Raw genomic sequence first — 17,660 nt, 5'->3', positions numbered from 1 at the left:
AGAGCTGCAGAAGGGTTATCAATTCATCAAGCCGAATGTTTGAATGTATCAATAATTGGAACTGAATTTAAAAGATTTGAAGATAAATATGTTACATTCAAAAGTGTGATTACAATACAAGCGACAAAATAAAACCCATGTGAGAAGTACTTATTAGTTTTTCTTTCTCAATTTCAACAGACTGTTTACAGATAAGTTTGGTAATAAAAAAGGCAGACGTTTGGGTCTGTAAAGAACCTTGTGTTTTTGTTGGTTTTTTTTCTCCTTATGGGCTACAAAATGTTTTTCTAATTAGACATTTTCAAATGGGGTAAATGTGCTTGGCTCCCAAAGGGGAGCCAAATATCACTGCTAATTATCAGTCCATCTTGCTACCCCGAGTTACGATCTCCCACAGGAGAATTAGCCCTGGCAACAGAGGTATAGTGGAGGCGGCCACAATTACATTTTTGCCTCTATCTTGAGAAATATGCAATAAGTTTGTTGTTTTACTTAAGCATTCCCATGGCTTCTGAGTTGTGCTGGTATTTTCAAGCATATGGGTGAGTGTGTAGGGAAAAGTAATTAAACAGTGGCACCGAAAGTTCTCCTGGTGCTGAGATAAATATATGAAATATGTCCAGAAATCTATTATAACTTTGTTGCATACCCTGCTTAAGCCTACATCCAATTGTCTTGTGCTTACATCTTCACTGTATACATGTTTTTTGTTTGTTTGTGTACACTGTTTAACACAATTTGAATGTATCTTACAGAAAAAAAGTACCTTTTGTTTTACAAATAAAATAACTACAAAAAGTACACAATGAATGTCAACCCGTCTCATAGAAAGCTGGGAATGGTACATCAGTAGCAAAATACTTGTTCACACTATGATCAGTAAAATTTTAATTATAGCAATACCTAAATTACAGGTTACATCTGGATAGTATTCCTGCTTTATGCACTGTAATAGTTTGTCATGTATACCTTTATTCTAGGCACATTATTAGATTATACAGCCTCTATAAACCAGCACAACGTTTCATCCAGCACACTTTTGGATTAGGTTTTATTATACACTGTTGGATGTTCATTTTTTTTTTATAATAATACGTTTTACAAATGCTCCGTTGTTGAGTGATTGTGTATTATATTGTACAGTTTGTAGGCTTTATATGAAAAATATTTCAAACAAACATATTTAGCTGTTAATAATTGTAGTGTGTGTGTTTATATATATATATATATATATATATATATATATATATATATATATATATATATATATATATATATATATATAATAATATGGATTCTTCCATGAGGAACATTCCAATTGAGTGAACTGCAGCGAAAAACATTTTTTTCACACAAAACTTAACATAATATAAGAAAATAAACATTCAACATAAACATTTTTTATACCTATTCTGTTTCTCCTAAATACATTTAATATTTAGGTTAGCAGCACAAATATAAAGTAGCCTATGATAAAATAGAATTATTTAAGAAAAAAATATTACAACTTACAAACATACAACTTTATGTAACACCTGTGGTAGCTCTGACTACGCCACAGAAGGAATTACTCCAGCAGAATGTAAGTTATTTGTTTCGGAGGTTAAATCAGGGAACAGAGCAACCAGGACACAGTCACTGTTAATTAAAATTATGTTTTATTGCACAGAATGAAAAGATTTGGCAGCAGATCATTACAAAAGCACGAAAAAAACAAACAAACAAAGAAAGGTTTTGTTCAATCACAATAAAAGGATCCGAAAATAAAAACAATCGGTTTAAAAACAAAACACAGAACACAAAATGTCAGTGCATACAGAGGAAGTGACATCGATAAAAGTATAAAATAAAAATGTGAAATAATGGGTCATTTCGACCCTGTTACATTTAGTTCCCTGCTAAAAGACAAAACCATCTTGCATTATATCTCCCACTTGCCGATGCCTTAAAATTCAGGAAAGCATATGCCATAATTTATCCGTACCTTTGAGAAGGTGCCACACGAATGACAAATCTTTATGTAAGGCAGAGCACATGGATATGTAACTGAGTAATTTCTGTAGCTGTCCTCAGTGGAGTGCTGCAGGATTCAGAGCTAGGACCCCTGCACTTTGTTGTGTACATAACAGGGCAGAGGCGTTAGGGGAGATATCACTGAGACCAGGTCTAAAGGACACAGTGAATGTATGAAATGGGTTACCAAGACACATTGTTGCTGCAAAATTATTGTGATTCTATAAGGTTTGTGGATTAAAAGGCCAGAAACAGGATGAGCATTGATGTTCCTATGTCATCCAGTTGTTTGTAACTTTTCCTGTAGTTTTTTTTGTTGCAAACACTTGTAATTGCAACAGGAAAGTCACACTCTCAGAATTGCTTGTTTATGCACAGTTGGCTCAGTTGGAGGACCCAGATAGCTTTTTGGCATCAGATTTCAATGCTACATGAAGCTTAAGCACCCACACACACATTTGCCTGGTGACTCAAAATTCTGTGTGGTTCAAGGTTCATATTTCAGCTTCGTGCACACCTCTGGTTGTTGTAGATTTTCAGATGTGGAACCATCAAAGGGAACAAGATTTCTTCAGGATGTTTTGATCTGCGTAATCTAAATCTTTATCTTTTTTATTATCATTATTACAGTATGAGCATAAAAGGATGTCATTTTTGTACCATGTTAGCTGTCAACAGGGGTTCTTTCAAATGACTAATGTGAACAGCTGTTGGATAATTATTCTGTGTCAAACAACTGCTTTGTGTCACATATCCAAAGCTTGAAAACAAAACTGTACTGCATGCGTGGATGAAATCTACAGTACTTTCATTGTAGTTTAAAGTCAATATATCAGTTACAGTAAAAAGTGTATTTATATATTCAGCAGCAGCAGCAACAATAATAATGTAGCGTTGCATGGAAAATGAAGCAGACACACAGCTTTTGCATGTTAAACAACTACAGCTGAGCAGTGTAGCGCTACTCAGACTGCGACAAAATAATAAACTAAAAACAAGTCCCGAAGCTCACTGTTTTTGGCCGTGTGCTACAGCCAATGCAGTCTCTGATCCTTTTTAGTCCGGCTCCTCTTTGGTCTCCTTGTCTGTTTCTTCTACTCTCTTTCGTCTCACTCCAGCAGCAGCCCCCTACTTAGATCCGCGTCCAGACCACACCCCCCGGTGCACCAGCCACCAATCCCAAGCATGTATAGTTTCCCGCTTTTTCGATCTGCTGATGGTTGCAACATCTTGTCCCTTGATCTATGACAACAGTGTTGCAACTGGGTACCACTTGCATGGCAAACCGAGCCCCTGATTGGTGATGATTCTCCCGTCTTTGACGTCCCTGAACACCTGCTGCAACGAACTTTTGACTTGTAGTCAGAGAACCTTCCCGAATGGGTTACAGCAGATACAGGGTCATTACAACAACAACAACAATAATAATAATAATAATAATAATAATAATAATAATAATAATAATAATAATAATAATAATAATAATTTATTAAATACAACATTATCTAATAGTATTGCAATTGAATATTTTAAGAAAGTGAGACAATTGAAAGAATTCATACTGTAAAATTATAAATCACAAATCAAGAACAACAGGCTAAATGTAATATTTCATTTTCTACATTTTGAAACTGCTGAATAAAAAATCCTACCACAGTCTAATTCTTTATAAAAATTAAGTAAACTCATAAACCTTTACATTGAAAACAAAACTCTCAGGCTCAAATTTATAAAGGGGAAAAACCGACTGCAAAAAGCCACGTAATGTGGGTGTTCAGTACGGCCACATTCACGTCAAAATAACGACCTATTTTATAAGACTAATTAGGTGAAGCGGGTGATTCCACAATCAACCAATTAGCGGTGGAGAATTACACACCTCTCACAATAAATAACGGGCTTGGGTCAACCCTGCGTGTGTAGGCTGCACGTTCCAAAAGAAAATGAATGGCACACAAAGACCTCAGCCTGGTACTAGGCATGGTGATGAGGATCCTCGGAAGCAAAAACTGAAATTTACCAACATGGAATAGGGGTTTTTGGTACAAGCAGTACTTGTAACACATAAAGATATGTTACAAGCTCGAAATGCATCACCAGGACAATGAATAAAATATGGAATGGGTGGTGGCTTCTTAATAAACAAATGTACCACTTCAGAGTTTATAATATGGTTGCTTATACATTATGACACATCATCCAGTTACTGTGCTTCACATATTAGTTCAACTTCTTATTTTGTATAGAATAATTCCAGGCATATAGACTTTTCAAACTTCAGAAGCAATACATTTTATTTACTTACATCTATGGCAGTGAAACGGGTGGAAAATATTTCCATTGTACAGCAGTATGTATAACAGCAATAATAACTCCATACAGCTTCATATGAACAGTCTTCAGTTTAACTACGACTTCTATCTTCTTAAATTCCTATGCAGTTACAATTTTCCTATTTCTTATGTATGTCTGTATTTCTGACTTGATCAGAAGGGTTAAAAAATTAGCTCTATGAAAAATGTTATTAAATGTTTCCTTATCCTTGAAAACGATGTCTCCTTCTTGCTGCAGACGAGTCTCCCACATCACCTTGCCTTTAATATAGCCAACTGTCTGACTGCGGCAAACTAACACCTGCTTTTCTGAGTTCTTAAAATAATCATGCAAATACAAGCCCTGCAATTACCGGCAGCTTTAATAAATTAGATGGAATATTTAATAGACCTCATTGCAAAATCCCCTCACAATTTTAGCGGTTTTGTTCAGAAAAAACCCAAAATTACATATGCATATATAGAATTCCATATGCATCAAGGGCTAAAGCGCACACAGACATTGTCCCCACAAATCACGTTTTAATTGCGTGTTTTCACCATTGGGTGTGTTTTATAAATCCCATCCACGAATTCAGAATCCTCAGCGCCTGTTTTACGGTCGTAAAACATGTGCAATCCTTTTATAAAGCTGGGCCTCAGTATATTTAAATTAAAGAAACAAAATTAAGAAAATAACTAATCAGGTCCAAACCCACATGAAATTCTGAAGACTGAACAAGCATTTACCAGACATATTCTATGAACAGCTGGTGACCAAAATGTGATAGTGTAATGGTTTCTGAGATTATTCTTTCTGGTTGGGTTTAATTGGTAACAGAGCTTTAACAAACAGAGGCTTAGAAGATTATTTGCAATGCTTTTTTTTTTTTTTTTTTTTTTTTTTTTGCATTATTACAATAAGTTTCAAATACATACAGTAAGATATATTTTGAATGCCAAAATGTAGCCTTAAATATATATTTTTTTCTCAACATATATAAAACAGAACTCTCAGTAACAACAAATATAACATGGATCCGCCTTTTTGTTAATGTTAGAATTTACAAAATGTTAAAATTGTTATACAACTTATTGTATATACATATAAATTGTGTAGTTAATAAAAGGCCATGCAATCTAAACTCCAAGTTATCTTACATGCAAGTTTGGTTTTAGATTCCAGTTCCCGTATGATGATTCAAATTTATTAAATCTTATAAATTAAAACAAATATTAATTATCTTATCATTGGTACATAATGCAATTCAAAAATGGGGTATTATTATTATTATTATTATTATTATTATTATTATTATTTAGCATTGTCTAGTACATGGAATAACATCATAACTATACTGTAGTATTTTTATATTTAAATAAAAGGACACAGAAACAATTAAAAAAAAATAAAAATTCTTAGCAACCGTAGGTGATGATAGTTTCTCATTGGGTCTGGACTAGTCACGTGACCCACCCACACTCATCCACACACACAGGACAGAAGGTTTGTGTCATGTGGGAAGTTTAACTGCAAAAACTGGTCGCAAACATGTCTTTGCAGGGAACTTTTATCCAATTATCCATTAAATCAACTAGTCAAAATGGTATGTGGGCATTAACAGGTAACGATAAACGCGTTTTATGGTTTTCAAATATTGTAAAATAACGTTTGGTGTCCGCAAGCCTCTTCATTTTAGCACAAAAGTTAAACAGATCATGTGTAATCATGGATTGAAGTTAAAACCAAATCAGTTGTTTCAGCTAATTGTAAATGCAACCCATCTATAAAATTCATCAACAATGTGCAAAGCTTTCTTTCAAACTATAGAGTGCAGCTGAATTCATGAGCTCTTGTTTTGTTGCTGTCTTTGGTTTCTTAATATTGTAATTTTGGTCTTAAGTGATTTATACGTATAAATATACAGCACACAATTGTGTCTAGAACCGCTTATCACTACAAACTCATTGAAGAGTGTATGTGCATTTGGGGGGGTTGGGGGGGTTATAATTTAGCACCAACAGACTCTCTGGTGCTAAACTTTCAAAACAGTTTAGCACAAATTTTCAAAACAATTTGCGCCTCTGCTGTAAATGACATGGGGTTCTGCTCCATTTGAAAGAAAGGAATCCTTGAAATGTGTCTTTAACTGCCTCCAAAGCAGATCAAGACAGCAGGGTCTTTTCTATTTACAATCCTTGTGTCCTGCATGAGGCCTAGTTAGTACAATAAACATCATAGTGGGGACTGTTTGTGCAGGTGAGGGCTCCTGCTGACTGCCCACCCATAAATCTGAATGACTGGGAAAAGACAGGAGAATAGTAGAGCTGAGTGCAGAGAAAATGAAGTGTTTGTTAGTAACCTCCCCCAGACTGAAGTCACAGGCCGGTAGAAATTGACAGAGACTGACATCTTAACTTGAACGTTTTGTTTTAACCCAACAGAAGCACCTGTGATCACAGTCCTAGACAGGACCATGTACTGAATTATAAGGAAAAGGAATCATGCATTGAGTGGGAAGTGTTTCTAATTTAAAAAAAAATGTGTATGGGTGTATATATATATATATATATATATATATATATATATATATATATATATATATATATATATATATAAAATTAAACATCAACATTTTTTGTATTATTCATAATAGGTAAAACTATAATAAGTAAGTCTAGATGACTTTTTAAAAATGTGATTGTAAAACAGATAAAATGTAATTATAATTTTACACAAAGCAGTTCTGTATGTTGTAATTTGCCAGCTATATACCTGTAGAATACGACTCTGTACCTGTGCCATCAATGACACATACATGCATCTGGCTTTGACACACATGCTGAATTATTTGTTTTTACATTGTTTTACTTGTAAGTTTGTAACGTGTACTAGAATAAAAATGTGAATGCGCTATTCTTCATAAAATACTAAATGTGTCCACTGTCTAAAATAAGCAGTTTTTCATCCTTTTTTCAGCCTCTCACTATTCCAATAATTATCAACTTATAAGAAGATAATAGAAAACATTCTTTGTTGGATGGTTATGATTTTTGTTTTCTTTTATGACTGCTGCATATAAATGCTCACAGCTATGTAGCTGTTGAAGGTCGTTCTGTGTGTGTTATAGTTGAATATTACCCTGGGCAATTACCTCAGAGGATAGTGATTGCAGCCTACATTCTGTCTTTAATGGTGCAAGTCAGAAATTCAGACAAGGCTGCTCCTTGTAAACAGTTGTGTGTGAATCATCCTCTTGGCTGTGTACACACAGCTGGCAGCAAGGTGTGGGCCTGCTCAACTGGAAGACCTGTAAGAAGCAAATACTGAATACCAAGAAGCTTTCACCTCCATTCTTTAAGCTGACTTTGTAATGAGTAGCGAGACAAACAGATGGCTAAACATCTGAAATGTTGTCCCACAGAATAGTGTGCTGAACTATGTTCTTAGCTTTTGGAAAGTGTTAGGTAACTGGTAATTCATTTTATTTTGTTGCTTTTTATATTTGCATAGAAAACAAATACTGTGCTGGTTTATGGTCCTGGGGGTAAGATTTATGTTGCTTCTGTTACCCCACTCAGACTGCTTGTTAGCTAAAAATTGGTATCCTAAATCTATAACCTTCCAATCTTCAAATACATGCTAAAGATGTTAATGTTGAAGCACAGGGTGCCCTGACTGTATCCACTGAAATGTCGAACGACTAAACCTGAGAGCTTTTTTGCTCATTATAACCCAATCAAACCCCTTGTTCGTTTACAAAATCATGGTAACACCATGTCCCACACGTTCAAATGTCCTACACTTCAGCACTATAGTTGTTGTTCATCTTACCCAGTAATGTGTTTATTCAATGGAGACTGCTATGACAGGTACTGTACTGAATGTTGTGAAACGATATGCATGTGTTTGAAAAGCAGATGACTCTCTCTAAGATATTATAGTATTTAATAAGGAGCAGTGGATTATCAGCGTCAGTATTGTTTTAGACAGTTAAATACTAGCAGCTTCATTACATTATGTACCAAGCTGAACTATTTGCACCTTCTTTGTAAAGATGATATGTAGCATGACTATGTAAATATGTTAAATGAAGACATAAATCAAGAATTACATTTGTAAACATCTGTCTAATCATCTATTGAAAGTCTTAATGAACAGGTACAGCATACCAGATCATAAGCGACTCTTTGCATATCCTTTTTTTATATATAAAACAAACACTACATGTACATCAGAAATGCATATAATGTTGTCTGATGAAAGAACTGTTAGTTTATTTTGATGGGAGTCATTTCTGTCATCACCTTAAAGCAAGCAAGGAGCCGATAGAGGAGTTCCTTCCCACATTTTAGCAGTCAATGCAGCCGTCTCAATTAGAGGAGCGACTGTTGGCAAAATAACTCATTTGTCAAAGTGATTACAACTGAGTTTACTATGCCTAATTAAGTGGGGTTTACTTCAGAATTGTATTCATCAGCATTCCAGGGAAGTATTCCATTTGCTAGTCTATTCATACCTTGAGAATCTTTTTAAAACCCATACTAAGAATGTCTGCACCTCTTTGTACCAAACTGTCGAATGACAAGAAAACAATGATACATGGCATGGTAATGGACACAAATAGTATTTAGTCAAAGCAGATTGGAATCTTTGATTTATAGCCCTAGGGACGTGTGTAAACATCAGGTTTAGTTCATTCACATTGTAAATTTTTCCTCAAGGTAATACAACAAATATAATTGATGTTTGTTGTAAAACAACTTTTTTTTTTATTTAGTAAAAAAAAAAAAAAAAGACAGTACACCATCTTTTGGTAGAAGGTTCTCATTAAGCTACAGTCAATAACTCTCCACTTCATTAATCAGTTTTACATATTAGCTATGTTTTTCATCCAACTAAATACAAAAAAAAATTGTTATACAAATTTAAAAACAAATGAAATATCTAAATTAGAAAAAAAAAACTGCATTCACATTTAATATGTTTTTGGGAGAGTCTCATGGGTCACACACAGTCAGTGGCTGAGCGGGGATTAGCACTGGGGACCTCTTGGTATCAAGTCATTTATCCACTGGACCACCAAGCCTCCTACATGCTCAGCACACATGCTCCCCCTCAAGACAGCACACTTTCTGTTAATGTATTTATTTGACCCTGGGTTGTCCAGTCACTTAAGATAGTTTGCTCCGTAGGTTCCTTCGTTCTAGAGCAAGGGTTTTATAACACTGTAGTCTACAATAAAATAAAGTTGGCATTGACAAGAAGCAGTGTTTGATAATTGAGTTTTCATCAAAGTCGTGAGGATATGTTAATAACCTTGTCATAAAATGTATTTTTAACGATGACTTTTGCTGCAGCTGACAAGATACAGTGTCATGAAGAGATAAAAGAAGCTACACAAAAACAGTGTTCATCACGCTACCACTATTAATCAGTGTAATGTTACAGAGTTTGATATTAGTATCGGGTTATGTAAATAACATCTGAACACAAGCTGTTTATCATCATGCATGGAATGAGCATCTTCTTGTATTGGTTGTTGAGTTCCTGTTTCCTACTTGTGCTCCTGTCAGAGAGGTAGCGCTTTAAAAAAAAAAAAAAAAAAAAAAGTCATAATACATTTTAAAAATGCATATATATTGAGTTGACACATTGTCATGAGAAATTAAAATAAAGTGTGCATTTCCTTAATAGACTATTGAAAGTTTATGCTTTGAAATAAAAACTACAATATATTGCAGTGCATTGATAATTAAATGAGTAAAATGGTTATTACAAATGAATGGTCAATGTATCAGAATATAGGAGAACAATACCATTAAAGTAGGATAGCTGAAAAACAATGTTTAGTATTCAGTTATATTGATCTCTTCAATGAACATATCACCTGTTATTGTGAAAGGAATTCAAATCCATTTGAGGGGGAATCTCAATAATCCTTAAAACTAATACTTAAAGCTTTGGTGGAGTAATGGAGATCAATAGGTAAGTGAAGAATGCCTTTTAGCTGGCAGAGCTGTCTGGTCTAAAATGGATCAACAAGTGGTAGATGTACTAAACAAGCAGTTGGGCTCAAATGAATTACTGAGATGACAGGCCATTGATAAGCTTGAATGACCACAGTTTGTACATCTGAAGAATAGTCAATAAACAAGTTAAACACAAAAATCACCAAGATGGAAGACCAGTGCTAAAGAAGAACTAAAAGGGCAGTCAATGCTGGGATGTGCTACCTGCGTCACATGTAACTGTTAAACGGAGGGCTCAATTCAACAGGGAAAAAGCATTCTAAGCAAATACCCTGAATATTATACCATGTTATTCCTGTAATAAACAAATATTATATGAAGCAGTATTCATTTTAATTGAATGACGTTACTGATAATGAGTATATCAACTCAAAATAAATATCCACATCAATTTTTATATAAATGTACTGTACGTAAGACTTCTGACTTTTGTTAATTAGTAGTCATGTAATTTTTAGATATTTAGATATAGTTTTTTTTTAACTGTAGCAATATAAGGGATGCATGATAGTTCTAAGAAGGAAACGCAAAAATAATTTATATGTGGCATACTGTAATAGTGTATGCTATAGCAGACGCTTACTAATATTAAAATGTTTTTTAGCTGTATTACTAGAACATTTTGTAAGTCTGCTGTCCATCATACAATCAGATATCAAATGTTATATTAAAGGTTTTGGACATGTTTATAATTTTCTCTGAGGAGTTAGCGGTTAGCAATTCCAGGTACAATACAGTACGCAGATGAATTACTTACAAAGGACTATTGCAATGTGAAGCTTGTTTTTAAAGGTGTTGCATTTGGGGTTTTCTTCTAGTAACTATATATTTGGTTGCAGCTGCTGCATTGCTTATATGTCCACCACTGGGGCTGACATTTGTGGATGTGCTAACTCAGTCGTGATCTTGTAAAACACAGATAGCAATGCTGCAGCAGTCCAGCTTTAGAATGCAGATAGGCATTAGAGATGCAGTTTAAACAGCCTGTCAAACAGGGCTAGCCTATTAAATCCTTAGACAGATGTAGTTCTCGTGGAATACTACTGCTGACAAGTAACAAGGTGCCTTCGGCCAGCTTCCTAAGCCTTCCTTCACCTGTTTACCCTGAAGTGGGTTTGATGTAACAACCACAACACAAATCTATTGTTATTGAACTTGGCAAACTTTGATGAATTGGCATGTATATTGATGTACTTGATCTAAAACAAAAAATATATACACTATTTTGTATTGTAGAGTAAAATGCATCAATATTTTTTTGTAAATGCATATGTCACATGTGGGCATATATAGTTTAGAAATGTATTATTTGGGATGTTGAAAATATATGTATTTATTGAGAAGCATTTTAGTCAAAAGAAGCATTGATTCCAAACTTAACCTTTTGTAGTCATGATTTGTGTTAGTGCTGAGTGGCACTTGTGTCGCCAGATCTGTATTTTACATAAAATGATGAGAAATCTTACAGGCAATCCTATACTGTGCAAATAATGAAGCAGTTTTCCTGTTTCAAACATTATTACAGAACATATTGAACTGAGCTCCAATAGTGTACATGCTATGCCATGTTAGAAGTACTGTTAGAAGCTATACTAAAGACAGAGGAGACCCTTTCAAATAGTAATAAAGATACATTAATTGACTGTTTAATATGCTTCTCATTTTCCAATTTCCTGCCAGTGACTGGTATCAGTGTTTGGCTCAGACATGGACAACTATTGTTTCTCATAGGCTTGGTTACTTTGAGCTATGAGTGACCGTGTAGAACTATGTCATCTTTTGCAAGAAATTGACCTGATTTGCAAACGGTACCAGTAATAATCCTATTGCCTGGTCTTGATGTTCTTACTTTTAAAATGCTATTAATCAACATAAACTTACACAGTAAACCTGGAAAATTGTTAAAACAATAATGAAGAAACACAGAAGTTTAGGAAAATAATAACTTCCTCAAATAGGTCCGGGGCAAGCAGGCTAACATCGAGCGCCACCTAGCAAGGTATTTAAACTAAGAACTGAGGAGGGGAGGGAATCTAAAGATGCATGTTAAATTCAGGTTAAAGTATCCTGCCATTCCCGCTACCCGCTGAGTAACACAGGTCTCTGTCTAATAAGGTTCTGTTAATTTTATTCAGGATTACAACATTGATATTCTCTCTAACTGAAACATGGCTTGGACTGAATGACAATGTTTCCCTGATTGAGGCTTTTCCACCTAACTATTCTTTTTTCCAGAAAGCTCGCTCTACTGGGTGGGGAGGTGGACTTGCTACTGTTTTCCATATTGAACTTAGAATCAAACAGAAAATTGTTGAAGGTTATCCATCTTTTTAAGTTTTAACCTTGACATTAAACAGTCCATTACGTGTTCATATTGTAATTATTTATCGACCACCTAAGTCAAACCTGCTATTTCTGATGAATTTGGGGATCTGCTATCTATATTGACAGTCAAATATGATAGGATTCTTTTATTGGGCAATTTTAACCTTCATGTTGACATTGATTCTGATTCTAACTCCTTGGAATTTTTGAGATTACTAGATTCCTTAGATTATATCCTGCATGTCAAAGGTCCTACGCATACATGTGCCCATACTTTAGATCTAGTAATTTTTCGTGGTTTAGCTGTAAAGAACGTCATAACCCCAGATCTTAGTATTTCTGATCATCTTGCCATTCTTTTTGAGGTGAATCTGCCAGTATCAACAAAGACTGTGGACCATACATTTAAATCCTGGGTAATTAATTCAACTGCTGTTAAGCTTTCTCATGTATTGAGTTCATTACCACTCTCTGAGTCCTCCTCAGTAGGTGAGCTTCTTAATACCTACAACACCACCTTGACTGGTATCTTAGATACTGTAACATGAATCAAACTCGGAGATTGTCCTTTAAAAAAAGCTCACTGTGTTTTAATGATACAACTGATAAGATGAAATATGAGGGTCTTAAAATAGAAGGTAATAAAAACAGAGGTGGCGGGAATCTAAATTGCATGTTCAGTACATCCCACGGAAGGGCCACCTGGTTCAATATAGGAAGCCTCTGGCATTGGTTAGATCATCATATCATTTTAATTTAATTGAAACAAATAAAAAATAATCCTAGATTTATTTTTGCTACCCTAGATAAATGAATTAATCATTCCCCTAATAGTCCTTCCCTTGACATTGGCTCCTCCCACAGCTGCAGTGACTTTCTACATTTCTTTAAAAATAAAATCAGAAATGAGATTCCACAGACACCTTCTATTAGGAGAACTCTGGCAGAATTTTACTAACTACACCTATTAAGGCTACTATGGGAGCTTTTTCTTTGATTACCTTACAGGAACTGAAAGAGCTAGTTCAGCATATGAGAGCAACTATTCCTACAAAACTATTATAATATGTTTTTGGTGTTATTAATACCCACATTTTAAATATTATAAATGGTTCACTTTCCTCTGGTACAGTTTCCTCTGCTCTTAAGGTAGCTGTGGTAAAGCCTATGCTTAAGAAACACAATTTCTACCTTAAAGTCCTCAATAACTATAGGCCAATCTCCAACCTATCATTCTTAGATAAGGTTTTAGAGAGAGTTGTTGCAATTCAATTACAAAAAATTTTAACTCTTAATGGTATATTCGAGAAGTTTTAATCTTTCATGCTGCACATACCTCTGAGTGAGCCCTTGTGAATGATCTGCTGATAAACTCTGACTCAGGCTTTCCATCAGTTTTAATTCTTCTTGATCTAAGTGCTGCCTTTGATACTGTAGACCATTCCATCCTACGGAATCATCTTGAAAACACAGTGGGACTGTCTGGCCTTGTCCTATCCTGGTTCAAATCTTTTCTTTCTGATAGATTTCAGTTTGTCTCTGTTGGGGAGGTAAAATCAACATTATCGGAAGTTGTTTGCGGTGTTCCACAGGGCTCCATTCTATGTCTCTGCTATTTTATTATATATGCTTCCGTTAGGTGACATTATCCGCAGACACAGAGTGAACTTCCATTGCTATGCGGATGATACCCAGATATATTTGTCCCTAAAACCAAGAATTTCTTCTGCCTGGGTGTTATTAGTTACTTGCCTTACAGACATCAAGCATTGGATGTCACAGAATTTTCCAATGTTGAATTCAGATAAAGCAGAAGTTATGCTAGTGGGATCACAGAACTAACTAAAAGAAAATGTGGGATTACATGAGCTCAACCCTTGCAGTCTCTCATCAAAATTTAAACTAGAAATTTTGGTGTCTTTGATCCTGATCTAACATTTGAGACTCATATTAAGAAAATAAGAATATAAGAAAGTTTACAAATGAGACGAGGCCATTCAACCCATCTTGCTTGTTTGGCTGTTAGTAGCTTATTGATCCCAGAGTCTTATCAAGCAGCTTCTTGAAGGATCCCAGGGTGTCAGCTTCAACAACATTACTGGGAAGTTGGTTCCAGACTCCCACGATTCTATGTGTAAAAAAGTGCCTCCTATTTTCTGTTCTGAATGCCCCTTTGTCTAATCTTCATTTGTGACCCCTGGTTCTTGTTTCTTTTTTCAGGTTGAAAAAGTCCCTTGGGTCGACATTTTGAACGCTTGAATCAGATCGCCACGTAGTCTTCTTTGTTCAAGACTCAATAGATTCAATTCTTTTAGCCTGTCTGCATATGACATGCCTTTTAAACCTGGAATAATTCGAGTCACTCTTCTTTGTACTCTTTCTAGAGCCGCAATATCCTTTTTGTAGCAGAACTGAACATTATATTCTAGATGTCTTACTAATGCATTGTAAAGTTTTAACATTACTTCCCTTGATTTAAATTCAAAGCTTTTCACTATATATCCGAGCATCTTGTTTATGTTTTTTTTTTGGTGTCCCAAAACATGTGGTATCCCGCTTGCAGCTTGTTCAGAATACCTCTGCTAGAATTCTGACTAAAACCAGGGAAAGCAAACATATTACCCTTATTTTGGCCTCTTTACATTGGCTCCCTGTGCAGTATAGAATTGATTTTAAGATTTTTTGCTGTTAACTTACAAGGCGCTGAATGGATTAGCACCTAGTTGTTTGCAAGAGTTACTGACCCTGTATCTTCTAAACCGCACTCTAAGATCACAGGATGCGGGCCTGCTGGTTATTCCTAGGATCAGCAAAAACAACACGGGAGATACGGCTTTTTCTTGTCGAGCTAAATTATGGGTTTCTCTGCCTCTGCTGCTTTTGTATTATGTGTATACTGTTATTTAAATGGTCTGACTTGGCAGTTGTATGTGTGACATGCTATACAAATGTATTGTGGTTTACTCTTTTTCTGCTATGTACTGTACAGTGCTTTGCAATACTTTTCTATAAAAAGCACTATATAAATGTAATCAATAATAAAAAAATAAAATAAATCGATAAGAGAGGTAATAACTGCACAAACGGTAGACATCTGCATAAGAACCAATATAGTGCTGTGCAGTTTTTGGGAAGGGAACTGTAGTAGATTCAAAAGATAATAGAAAGCAGTATGAATGACAAATGTTTAAACTGTGTTTTTTTTTTAAAAAATAGTATATAACAATATTAAACTTAATTTAGTTTTGCAGGTTGCATGCAGTTGTACATTGCAATATACATTGCAAATATAATTGCAAATCTTGCATGACATAATACATCAATGAATCAAACATTTAACAGAAAATGAATACTCTATCTGCAACTTTATCGTTGCTAATTGATGCTAGTTTTCAGCATTCACTGGCTTGCTGTCTGATTATTTGTATTATTGTTATAGTCCAGTGATCAACCAATCCTGCTCCAACCAGCACCTGGTGGAAACTGAGATATGGCAGCATGTTTCAATCTTGGTTGGCTCACTTTATACAAGTTGAAACCTGTATCATCGCTAAAGATCTAATAAACAGACCAGGCCCACTACAACAACCAAAGCCATAACCACGAAGAGCCCAATACACTTGTTACAAACCCATTCCCTTTTTAACACACTTGTGTTTTGCCTTTAGGGGTTTTTAGGATCTCTTATGCATGAATTACATTTGCAAAATGCTGGTTCAGCAGTGCAAATTGCATTTCAATATGTGAAATTTTCGATCACTAAACTTCTGTTGCTTTTTGGCAAATGCAAAAGATACATGCATTTTGAAGAGGAGTCATTCTCAGATAACATTGTGTTAAGAGAATTGCACTGTTTGTTTAGAATTTAGAAATATGATAATTATTTATTGGTAATTGTGCTTTAGCAATTGTATAGTAGATAATACTGTGTTTATGTAACACTTTAAATGTAAGATACACTGTATTCAAAGGCATGGACTATGTGTGAATTATAATATAAAGTAAGTAACACTTGATATGGCTAAAACAGTTACCTACCAGTGTTCTGTTTTTAAAATGTGCACAACAACAGTATAAATGAATAAATATCCAACTGCATTGTTACTTCAGAGTATGATGGATGATTTCAGATCTAAAGACTTTAAAAGGTAAAAAGGGAAGCAGATATCGTTTACCATTAATATGTTAAAAAAATGTAATTTGATATAAATGCAAAATAATAACATGCACGTGTCTACCTTCTATAAATAAAACATTTTGAACAATCAAGAACATACAACCACGAACGTTTGTAAGAACTGCATTTGCTTAATGTTTTCACGCGAATTTAACACTCGGCATTTGACCCAAAATCCATGTCGGTGTCGACAAAGAGCAGCACAGCTTGAAGATAATCCATTCTGCTTCTCCACTTTTGTTTGATGTTTTTTGAGTGTCTCTTTGCCTAAGAGCCCGGCACCCTTTGCTTAAATGTTTTCAATCTATTTTTCGGTTATAATCGTGCAGCTGTGTGCATGTTTTAAATTGTGCGGTAAAGAATGATGAGTTTCAGTTTTGCATCAAATACAATCATACATTATGTAAGCACTTATATTTTCACACTCACCTGTTATTATATTATGAACATTGCAATCGTGTTGGGCATTCTTCAGAACAAAATCTAACGCTGAAGACAGAAAGATGATATGAATGCATGCTATTCTGGTTTTAAATTTGGAAACAACAATCAAATGACCCTAAACTAGCACCCCGTGGCTTTTCATTTTGGGAAGCAGTCTGCTTTGTGTATTGATTGTGTAAATAATAAGATTTAATGTAGACCCCTGAGCGCTGTCATTTTAACTCCAAAAGTAATGACTAAAGCTAAGGTTTGCAATTTTAGAAAGGCAAACTATGAAGGAATGAAACAGAGACTAACAGAAATAGATTGGAGTAAATTAGAGAAAACATCCACGGAAGAAAGATGGCTGTTTTTTA

This window comes from Polyodon spathula, chromosome 5 (assembly GCF_017654505.1).
Source record: "Polyodon spathula isolate WHYD16114869_AA chromosome 5, ASM1765450v1, whole genome shotgun sequence".
Classification (NCBI taxonomy): domain Eukaryota; kingdom Metazoa; phylum Chordata; class Actinopteri; order Acipenseriformes; family Polyodontidae; genus Polyodon; species Polyodon spathula.
Note: the sequence above shows the minus strand (reverse complement) of the source record.